Here is a 10064-nt window from a genome sequence, read left to right on the forward strand (position 1 = left end):
AGAGAGAAGGATGGGGGTAGAGGGAAGAGAGAGAAGGATGGGGGTAGAGAGGAAGAGGGAAGAGAGAGAAGGATGGGGGTAGAGGGAAAGAGAGAGAAGGATGGGGTAGAGAGGAAGAGAGAGAAGGATGGGGTAGAGAGGAAGAGGGAAGAGAGAAGGATGGGGTAGAGGGGAAGAGAGAGAAGGATGGGGGTAGAGGGGAAGAGGGAGAGAGAGAAGGATGGGGTAGAGGGAGGAAGAGAGAGAAGGATGGGGGTAGAGAGGAAGAGGGAAGAGAGAGAAGGATGGGGGTAGAGAGGAAGAGGGAAGAGAGAGAAGGATGGGGGTAGAGAGGAAGAGGGAAGAGAGAGAAGGATGGGGGTAGAGAGGAAGAGGAAGAGAGAAGGATGGGGGTAGAGGAAGAGGGAAGAGAGAGAAGGATGGGGTAGAGAGGAAGAGGGAAGAGAGAGAAGGATGGGGTAGAGGGAAGAGGGAAGAGAAGATGGGGGTAGAGGAAGAGAGAAGGATGGGGTAGAGAGGAAGAGAGAGAAGGATGGGGGTAGAGGGAAGAGAGAGAAGGATGGGGTAGAGGGAAGAGGGAAGAGAGAGAAGGATGGGGTAGAGAGGAAGAGGGAAAGAGAGAAGGATGGGGTAGAGAGGAAGAGGAAGAGAGAGAAGGATGGGGGTAGAGAGGAAGAGGGAAGAGAGAGAAGGATGGGGGTAGAGGAAGAGGGAAGAGAGAGAAGGATGGGGGTAGAGGGAAGAGGGAAAGAGAGAAGGATGGGGGTAGAGAGGAAGAGAGAGAAGGATGGGGGTAGAGGAGAAGAGAGAGAAGGATGGGGTAGAGGAAGAGGGAAGAGAGAGAAGGATGGGGTAGAGAGGAAGAGGGAAAAGAGAAAGGATGGGGTAGAGAGGAAGAGGGAAAGAGAGAAGGATGGGGGAGAAGAGGAAAGAGAGAAGGATGGGGTAGAGGGAAAGAGAGAAGGATGGGGTAGAGAGGAAGAGGGAAGAGAGAAGGATGGGGGTAGAGGAAGAGGAAGAGAGAGAAGGATGGGGGTAGAGAGGAAGAGGGAAGAGAGAAGGATGGGGTAGAGAGGAAGAGGGAAGAGAGAAAGGATGGGGGTAGAGGGAAGAGAGAGAAGGATGGGGTAGAGAGAGGGAAGAGAGAGAAGGATGGGGTAGAGGAAGAGGGAAGAGAGAGAAGGATGGGGGTAGAGGAGAGGGAAGAGAGAGAAGGATGGGGGTAGAGAGGAAGAGGGAAGAGAGAGAAGGATGGGGTAGAGGGAAGAGGAAGAGAGAGAGGGGGTAGAGGGAAGAGAGAGAAGGGGGTAGAGGGAAGAGAGAGAAGGATGGGGGTAGAGGGAAGAGAGAGAAGGATGGGGGTAGAGGGAAGAGGGAAGAGAGAGAAGGATGGGGTAGAGAGGAAGAGGGAAAGAGAGAAGGATGGGGGTAAGAGGGAAGAGAGAGAAGGATGGGGTAGAGAGGAAGAGAGAGAAGGATGGGGGTAGAGAGGAAGAGGAAGAGAGAGAAGGATGGGGGTAGAGGGAAGAGGGAAGAGAGAGAAGGATGGGGGTAGAGAGGAAGAGGGAAGAGAGAGAAGGATGGGGGTAGAGGGAAGAGGAAGAGAGAAGGATGGGGGTAGAGGGGAAGAGAGAGAAGGATGGGGGTAGAGAGGAAGAGGGAAAGAGAGAAGGATGGGGTAGAGGGAAGAGAGAGAAGGATGGGGGTAGAGGGAAGAGAGAGAAGGATGGGGGTAGAGAGGAAGAGAGAGAAGGATGGGTAGAGGGGAAGAGAGAGAAGGATGGGGGTAGAGAGGAAGAGGGAAGAGAGAGAAGGATGGGGGTAGAGAGGAAGAGGGAAGAGAGAGAAGGATGGGGGTAGAGAGGAAGAGGGAAGAGAGAGAAGGATGGGGGTAGAGAGGAAGAGGGAAGAGAGAGAAGGATGGGGGTAGAGAGGAAGAGGGAAGAGAGAGAAGGATGGGGTAGAGAGGAAGAGGGAAGAGAGAGAAGGATGGGGGTAGAGAGGAAGAGGGAAGAGAGAGAAGGATGGGGGTAGAGGGGAAGAGGGAAGAGAGAGAAGGATGGGGGTAGAGGGAAGAGGGAAGAGAGAGAAGGATGGGGGTAGAGGGGAAGAGAGAGAAGGATGGGGTAGAGGGGAAGAGAGAGAAGGATGGGGGTAGAGGGGAAGAGAGAGAAGGATGGGGGTAGAGAGGAAGAGGGAAGAGAGAGAAGGATGGGGTAGAGAGGAAGAGGGGAAAGAGAGAAGGATGGGGGTAGAGAGGAAGAGGGAAGAGAGAGAAGGATGGGGGTAGAGAGGAAGAGGGACGAGAGAGAAGGATGGGGGTAGAGAGGAAGAGGGAAGAGAGAGAAGGATGGGGGTAGAGGGAAGAGGGAAGAGAGAGAAGGATGGGGGTAGAGGGGAAGAGAGAGAAGGATGGGGTAGAGGGGAAGAGGGAAGAGAGAGAAGGATGGGGGTAGAGAGGAAGAGGGAAGAGAGAGAAGGATGGGGGTAGAGGGAAGAGGGAAAGAGAGAAGGATGGGGGTAGAGAGGAAGAGGGGAAAGAGAGAAGGATGGGGGTAGAGAGGAAGAGGAAAGAGAGAGAAGGATGGGGGTAGAGGGGAAAGAGAAAAGGATGGGGGTAGAGAGGAAGAGGGAAAGAGAGAAGGATGGGGGTAGAGAGGAAGAGGAAGAGAGAGAAGGATGGGGGTAGAGAGGAAGAGGGAAGAGAGAAGGATGGGGGTAGAGAGGAAGAGGGAAGAGAGAGAAGGATGGGGGTAGAGAGGAAGAGGGAAGAGAGAGAAGGATGGGGGTAGAGAGGAAGAGGGAAGAGAGAGAAGGATGGGGTAGAGAGGAAGAGGGAAAGAGAGAAGGATGGGGGTAGAGAGGAAGAGGGAAGAGAGAGAAGGATGGGGGTAGAGAGGAAGAGGGAAGAGAGAGAAGGATGGGGTAGAGGGAAGAGAGAGAAGGATGGGGGTAGAGAGGAAGAGGGAAGAGAGAGAAGGATGGGGGTAGAGGGGAAGAGAGAGAAGGATGGGGGTAGAGAGGAAGAGGGAAGAGAGAGAAGGATGGGGGTAGAGAGGAAGAGGGGAAAGAGAGAAGGATGGGGGTAGAGAGGAAGAGGGGAAGAGAGAGAAGGATGGGGGTAGAGAGGAAGAGGGGAAGAGAGAGAAGGATGGGGGTAGAGAGGAAGAGGAAGAGAGAGAAGGATGGGGGTAGAGAGGAAGAGGGAAGAGAGAGAAGGATGGGGGTAGAGGGAAGAGGGAAGAGAGAGAAGGATGGGGGTAGAGAGGAAGAGGGAAGAGAGAGAAGGATGGGGGTAGAGAGGAAGAGGGACGAGAGAGAAGGATGGGGGTAGAGAGGAAGAGGGAAGAGAGAGAAGGATGGGGGTAGAGGGAAGAGGGAAGAGAGAGAAGGATGGGGGTAGAGGGGAAGAGAGAGAAGGATGGGGTAGAGGGAAGAGGGAAGAGAGAGAAGGATGGGGGTAGAGAGGAAGAGGGGAAAGAGAGAAGGATGGGGGTAGAGGGGAAGAGAGAGAAGGATGGGGGTAGAGGGGAAGAGGGAAGAGAGAGAAGGATGGGGTAGAGGGGAAGAGAGAGAAGGATGGGGGTAGAGAGGAAGAGGGAAGAGAGAGAAGGATGGGGGTAGAGAGGAAGAGGGAAAGAGAGAAGGATGGGGTAGAGGGGAAGAGGGAAGAGAGAGAAGGATGGGGGTAGAGGGGAAGAGGGAAGAGAGAGAAGGATGGGGGTAGAGGGGAAGAGGGAAGAGAGAGAAGGATGGGGGTAGAGGGGAAGAGGGAAGAGAGAGAAGGATGGGGGTAGAGAGGAAGAGAGAGAAGGATGGGGGTAGAGAGAAAGAGAGAGAAGGATGGGGGTAGAGAGGAAGAGGGAAGAGAGAAGGATGGGGGTAGAGAGGAAGAGGGAAGAGAGAGAAGGATGGGGGTAGAGAGGAAGAGGGAAGAGAGAGAAGGATGGGGGTAGAGAGGAAGAGGGAAGAGAGAGAAGGATGGGGGTAGAGAGGAAGAGGGAAGAGAGAGAAGGATGGGGGTAGAGAGGAAGAGGGAAGAGAGAGAAGGATGGGGGTAGAGAGGAAGAGGGAAGAGAGAGAAGGATGGGGGTAGAGAGGAAGAGGGAAGAGAGAGAAGGATGGGGGTAGAGAGGAAGAGGGAAGAGAGAGAAGGATGGGGTAGAGGGGAAGAGGGAAGAGAGAGAAGGATGGGGTAGAGAGGAAGAGAGAGAAGGATGGGGGTAGAGAGGAAGAGGGAAGAGAGAAGGATGGGGTAGAGGGGAAGAGGGAAGAGAGAGAAGGATGGGGGTAGAGAGGAAGAGGGGAAAGAGAGAAGGATGGGGGTAGAGAGGAAGAGGGGAAAGAGAGAAGGATGGGGGTAGAGGGGAAGAGAGAGAAGGATGGGGTAGAGGGAAGAGGGAAGAGAGAGAAGGATGGGGTAGAGGGGAAGAGAGAGAAGGATGGGGGTAGAGAGGAAGAGGGAAGAGAGAGAAGGATGGGGTAGAGAGGAAGAGGGGAAAGAGAGAAGGATGGGGGTAGAGAGGAAGAGGGAAGAGAGAGAAGGATGGGGGTAGAGAGGAAGAGGGACGAGAGAGAAGGATGGGGGTAGAGAGGAAGAGGGAAGAGAGAGAAGGATGGGGGTAGAGGGGAAGAGGGAAGAGAGAGAAGGATGGGGGTAGAGGGGAAGAGAGAGAAGGATGGGGTAGAGGGGAAGAGGGAAGAGAGAGAAGGATGGGGGTAGAGAGGAAGAGGGAAGAGAGAGAAGGATGGGGGTAGAGGGGAAGAGGGGAAAGAGAAAAGGATGGGGGTAGAGAGGAAGAGGGGAAAGAGAGAAGGATGGGGGTAGAGAGGAAGAGGAAAGAGAGAGAAGGATGGGGGTAGAGGGGAAAGAGAAAGGATGGGGGTAGAGAGGAAGAGGAAAGAGAGAGAAGGATGGGGGTAGAGAGGAAGAGGGAAGAGAGAAGGATGGGGGTAGAGAGAGGGAAGAGAGAGAAGGATGGGGGTAGAGAGGAAGAGGGAAGAGAGAGAAGGATGGGGGTAGAGAGGAAGAGGGAAGAGAGAGAAGGATGGGGTAGAGAGGAAGAGGGGAAAGAGAGAAGGATGGGGGTAGAGAGGAAGAGGGAAGAGAGAGAAGGATGGGGGTAGAGAGGAAGAGGGAAGAGAGAGAAGGATGGGGTAGAGAGGAAGAGGGAAGAGAGAGAAGGATGGGGTAGAGGGGAAGAGAGAGAAGGATGGGGTAGAGAGGAAGAGGGAAGAGAGAGAAGGATGGGGGTAGAGGGGAAGAGAGAGAAGGATGGGGGTAGAGAGGAAGAGGGAAGAGAGAGAAGGATGGGGGTAGAGAGGAAGAGGGGAAAGAGAGAAGGATGGGGGTAGAGAGGAAGAGGGGAAGAGAGAGAAGGATGGGGGTAGAGAGGAAGAGGGGAAAGAGAGAGAAGGATGGGGGTAGAGAGGAAGAGGAAAGAGAGAGAAGGATGGGGGTAGAGAGGAAGAGGGAAGAGAGAGAAGGATGGGGGTAGAGAGGAAGAGGGAAGAGAGAGAAGGATGGGGGTAGAGAGGAAGAGGGAAGAGAGAGAAGGATGGGGGTAGAGAGGAAGAGGGAAGAGAGAGAAGGATGGGGGTAGAGAGGAAGAGGGACGAGAGAGAAGGATGGGGGTAGAGAGGAAGAGGGAAGAGAGAGAAGGATGGGGGTAGAGGGGAAGAGGGAAGAGAGAGAAGGATGGGGGTAGAGGGGAAGAGAGAGAAGGATGGGGTAGAGGGGAAGAGGGAAGAGAGAGAAGGATGGGGGTAGAGAGGAAGAGGGGAAAGAGAGAAGGATGGGGGTAGAGGGGAAGAGAGAGAAGGATGGGGGTAGAGGGGAAGAGGGAAGAGAGAGAAGGATGGGGTAGAGGGGAAGAGAGAGAAGGATGGGGGTAGAGAGGAAGAGGGAAGAGAGAGAAGGATGGGGGTAGAGAGGAAGAGGGGAAAGAGAGAAGGATGGGGTAGAGGGGAAGAGGGAAGAGAGAGAAGGATGGGGGTAGAGGGGAAGAGGGAAGAGAGAGAAGGATGGGGGTAGAGGGGAAGAGGGGAAGAGGGAAGAGAGAGAAGGATGGGGGTAGAGGGGAAGAGGGAAGAGAGAGAAGGATGGGGGTAGAGAGGAAGAGAGAGAAGGATGGGGGTAGAGAGAAAGAGAGAGAAGGATGGGGGTAGAGAGGAAGAGGGAAGAGAGAGAAGGATGGGGGTAGAGAGGAAGAGGGAAGAGAGAGAAGGATGGGGGTAGAGAGGAAGAGGGAAGAGAGAGAAGGATGGGGGTAGAGAGGAAGAGGGAAGAGAGAGAAGGATGGGGGTAGAGAGGAAGAGGGAAGAGAGAGAAGGATGGGGGTAGAGAGGAAGAGGGAAGAGAGAGAAGGATGGGGGTAGAGAGGAAGAGGGAAGAGAGAGAAGGATGGGGGTAGAGAGGAAGAGGGAAGAGAGAGAAGGATGGGGGTAGAGAGGAAGAGGGAAGAGAGAGAAGGATGGGGTAGAGGGGAAGAGGGAAGAGAGAGAAGGATGGGGGTAGAGAGGAAGAGAGAGAAGGATGGGGGTAGAGAGGAAGAGGGAAGAGAGAGAAGGATGGGGGTAGAGGGGAAGAGGGAAGAGAGAGAAGGATGGGGGTAGAGAGGAAGAGGGGAAAGAGAGAAGGATGGGGGTAGAGAGGAAGAGGGGAAAGAGAGAAGGATGGGGGTAGAGGGGAAGAGAGAGAAGGATGGGGGTAGAGGGGAAGAGGGAAGAGAGAGAAGGATGGGGTAGAGGGGAAGAGAGAGAAGGATGGGGGTAGAGAGGAAGAGGGAAGAGAGAGAAGGATGGGGGTAGAGAGGAAGAGGGGAAAGAGAGAAGGATGGGGTAGAGGGGAAGAGTGAAGAGAGAGAAGGATGGGGTAGAGGGGAAGAGAGAGAAGGATGGGGGTAGAGAGGAAGAGGGAAGAGAGAGAAGGATGGGGGTAGAGAGGAAGAGGGGAAAGAGAGAAGGATGGGGGTAGAGGGGAAGAGAGAGAAGGATGGGGGTAGAGGGGAAGAGGGAAGAGAGATAAGGATGGGGTAGAGGGGAAGAGAGAGAAGGATGGGGGTAGAGAGGAAGAGGGAAGAGAGAGAAGGATGGGGGTAGAGAGGAAGAGGGGAAAGAGAGAAGGATGGGGTAGAGGGGAAGAGGGAAGAGAGAGAAGGATGGGGTAGAGGGGAAGAGAGAGAAGGATGGGGGTAGAGAGGAAGAGGGAAGAGAGAGAAGGATGGGGGTAGAGAGGAAGAGGGAAGAGAGAGAAGGATGGGGGTAGAGAGGAAGAGGGAAGAGAGAGAAGGATGGGGTAGAGAGGAAGAGGGGAAAGAGAGAAGGATGGGGGTAGAGAGGAAGAGGGAAGAGAGAGAAGGATGGGGGTAGAGAGGAAGAGGGAAGAGAGAGAAGGATGGGGGTAGAGAGGAAGAGGGAAGAGAGAGAAGGATGGGGTAGAGGGGAAGAGAGAGAAGGATGGGGTAGAGAGGAAGAGGGAAGAGAGAGAAGGATGGGGGTAGAGGGGAAGAGAGAGAAGGATGGGGGTAGAGAGGAAGAGGGAAGAGAGAGAAGGATGGGGGTAGAGAGGAAGAGGGGAAAGAGAGAAGGATGGGGGTAGAGAGGAAGAGGGGAAGAGAGAGAAGGATGGGGGTAGAGAGGAAGAGGGGAAAGAGAGAGAAGGATGGGGGTAGAGAGGAAGAGGAAAGAGAGAGAAGGATGGGGGTAGAGAGGAAGAGGGAAGAGAGAGAAGGATGGGGGTAGAGAGGAAGAGGGAAGAGAGAGAAGGATGGGGGTAGAGAGGAAGAGGGAAGAGAGAGAAGGATGGGGGTAGAGAGGAAGAGGGAAGAGAGAGAAGGATGGGGGTAGAGAGGAAGAGGGAAGAGAGAGAAGGATGGGGGTAGAGAGGAAGAGGGAAGAGAGAGGAGGATGGGGGTAGAGAGGAAGAAGGAAGAGAGAGAAGGATGGGGGTAGAGAGGAAGAAGGAAGAGAGAGAAGGATGGGGGTAGAGAGGAAGAGGGAAGAGAGAGAAGGATGGGGGTAGAGAGGAAGAGGGAAGAGAGAGGAGGATGGGGGTAGAGAGGAAGAAGGAAGAGAGAGAAGGATGGGGGTAGAGAGGAAGAAGGAAGAGAGAGAAGGATGGGGTAGAGAAGAAGAAGGAAGAGAGAGGAGGATGGGGGTAGAGAGGAAGAGGGCCAATGTGTTCCAGGGCCTTCTGAAGGCACTCAGAGAATCCTAAAGCTATTCAAACTATTGTAATCAAATCATATCAAACTTTGTCACATGCGCAGAATACAACAAGTGTAGATCTTACCGTGAAATGCTTACTTCCAAGCCCTGAACCAACGGTGCAGTTCAAGAAGAGTTAAGGAAATATTTACCAAAAAATGTAAGGAAAAGTCAAATAAGAATAAGGAGGCTATATACAGAGGGTACCGTTACCGAGTCAATGTGCGGGGGTACAGGTGAGTCGAGGTCATTTGTACATGTGGGTAGGGGTGAAGTGATTATGCTGAGAAACTAGAGAGCTGAAGTATAGTGCCTTCGGAAAGTATTCAGACCTCTTGACTTTTCCCACATTTTGTTACGTTACAACCTTATTCTAAAGTGGATTAAATAAATAAAAATCCTCAGCAATCTACACACAATACCCCATAATGACAAAAGCAAAAACAAGTTCAGACATTTTTGCACATTTATTGAAAAACAAAAAACTGAAATACCTTATTTACATAAGTATTCAGACCCTTTGCTTTTAGACTCTAAATTAAGCCCAGGTGCATCCTGTTTCCATTGATCCTCCTTGAGATGTTTTTACTTGGAGTCCACCTGGGGTAAATTCAAATGATTGGACATGATTTGGAACGGCACACCTGTCTATATAATGTCCCACAGTTGACAGTGTATGTCAGAGCAAAAACCAACCAGGTGTGCCAAGCTTGTAGCGTCATACCCAAGAAGACTTGAGGCTGTTATCACTGTCAAAAGGTGCTTTAACAAAATACTGAGTAAAGGGTATGAATACTTATGTAAATGTGATATCAGTTCATTTTTAATAAATTGGCAGAAATGTATCTCTCCTCCCTACTTCTCCCGGACATCAGCCTGCCTTTAGGTTTGCAGGCCTTTAAAAATCCATGAATTTGCACTGCCAGCCCCGCTCAACCAACGCACACCCATCATCCCGTGATTTACTGTGAATAATAAAACCAGATTAAACTTTGTGAACGCTCTTTGTCCCTCATTTGATTGTCGTGCACGGCCGCACAGCATTCGCCATCACCCCCCCCCCCCCCGAGGGTCCAACGATGGGCGGAATCCCCCAGGAAATACTCCTGCCCCAGTCTCTCTTTTCATCCGTACACAATATCAATTTGTTCATACAGCCTAGAAGCGGGCGCCCTGAAAAACCTCCTGTGAATGAATCAGACAGCCGGGCTGTAGGTCGGCCTGTCAGGGAGATGGAGAGGACACAAAGGAAGCATAGGAGGGGTTTGTGTGGCAGCACTGATCCCAGGTGTCCGTGGACAATACACTACAGCATGGGCGCAGGGCGGACGGCCGTCTGTATAGTAACAGCAGCAGGAGACACGTGGCTGATGAAAAGCACAGAGAGGATTTCATCTAAGCCCTCATATTGATCTCATCAGAATTGACCGTCTTGTTTATTCTGTTTAAGTCACACTGTAGCAATATTGTTAACCTCTCAGAATAGAGAAGGGTCAAGGAGGCGGTGTTACAGCTCGGACTACAATCCTCCTACTGCAGAGTAGGTGGTGCTGCTACAGAGTAGGTGGTGCTGCTACAGAGTAGGTGGTGCTGCTACAGAGTAGGCGGTGCTGCTACAGAGTAGGCGGTGCTGCTACAGAGTAGGCGGTGCTGCTACAGAGTAGGCGGTGCTGCTACAGAGTAGGCGGTGCTGCTACAGAGTAGGCGGTGCTACTACAGAGTAGGCGGTGCTGCTGCTACAGAGTAGGCGGTGCTGCTGCTGCTACAGAGTAGGCGGTGCTGGTGCAGAGTAGGCGGTGCTGCTGCAGAGTAGGCGGTGCTACTGCTACAGAGTAGGCGGTGCTGCTGCTACAGAG

The sequence above is a fragment of the Salvelinus fontinalis genome, unplaced genomic scaffold (genome assembly GCF_029448725.1).
Source record: "Salvelinus fontinalis isolate EN_2023a unplaced genomic scaffold, ASM2944872v1 scaffold_0693, whole genome shotgun sequence".
In the NCBI taxonomy this organism is placed as follows: domain Eukaryota; kingdom Metazoa; phylum Chordata; class Actinopteri; order Salmoniformes; family Salmonidae; genus Salvelinus; species Salvelinus fontinalis.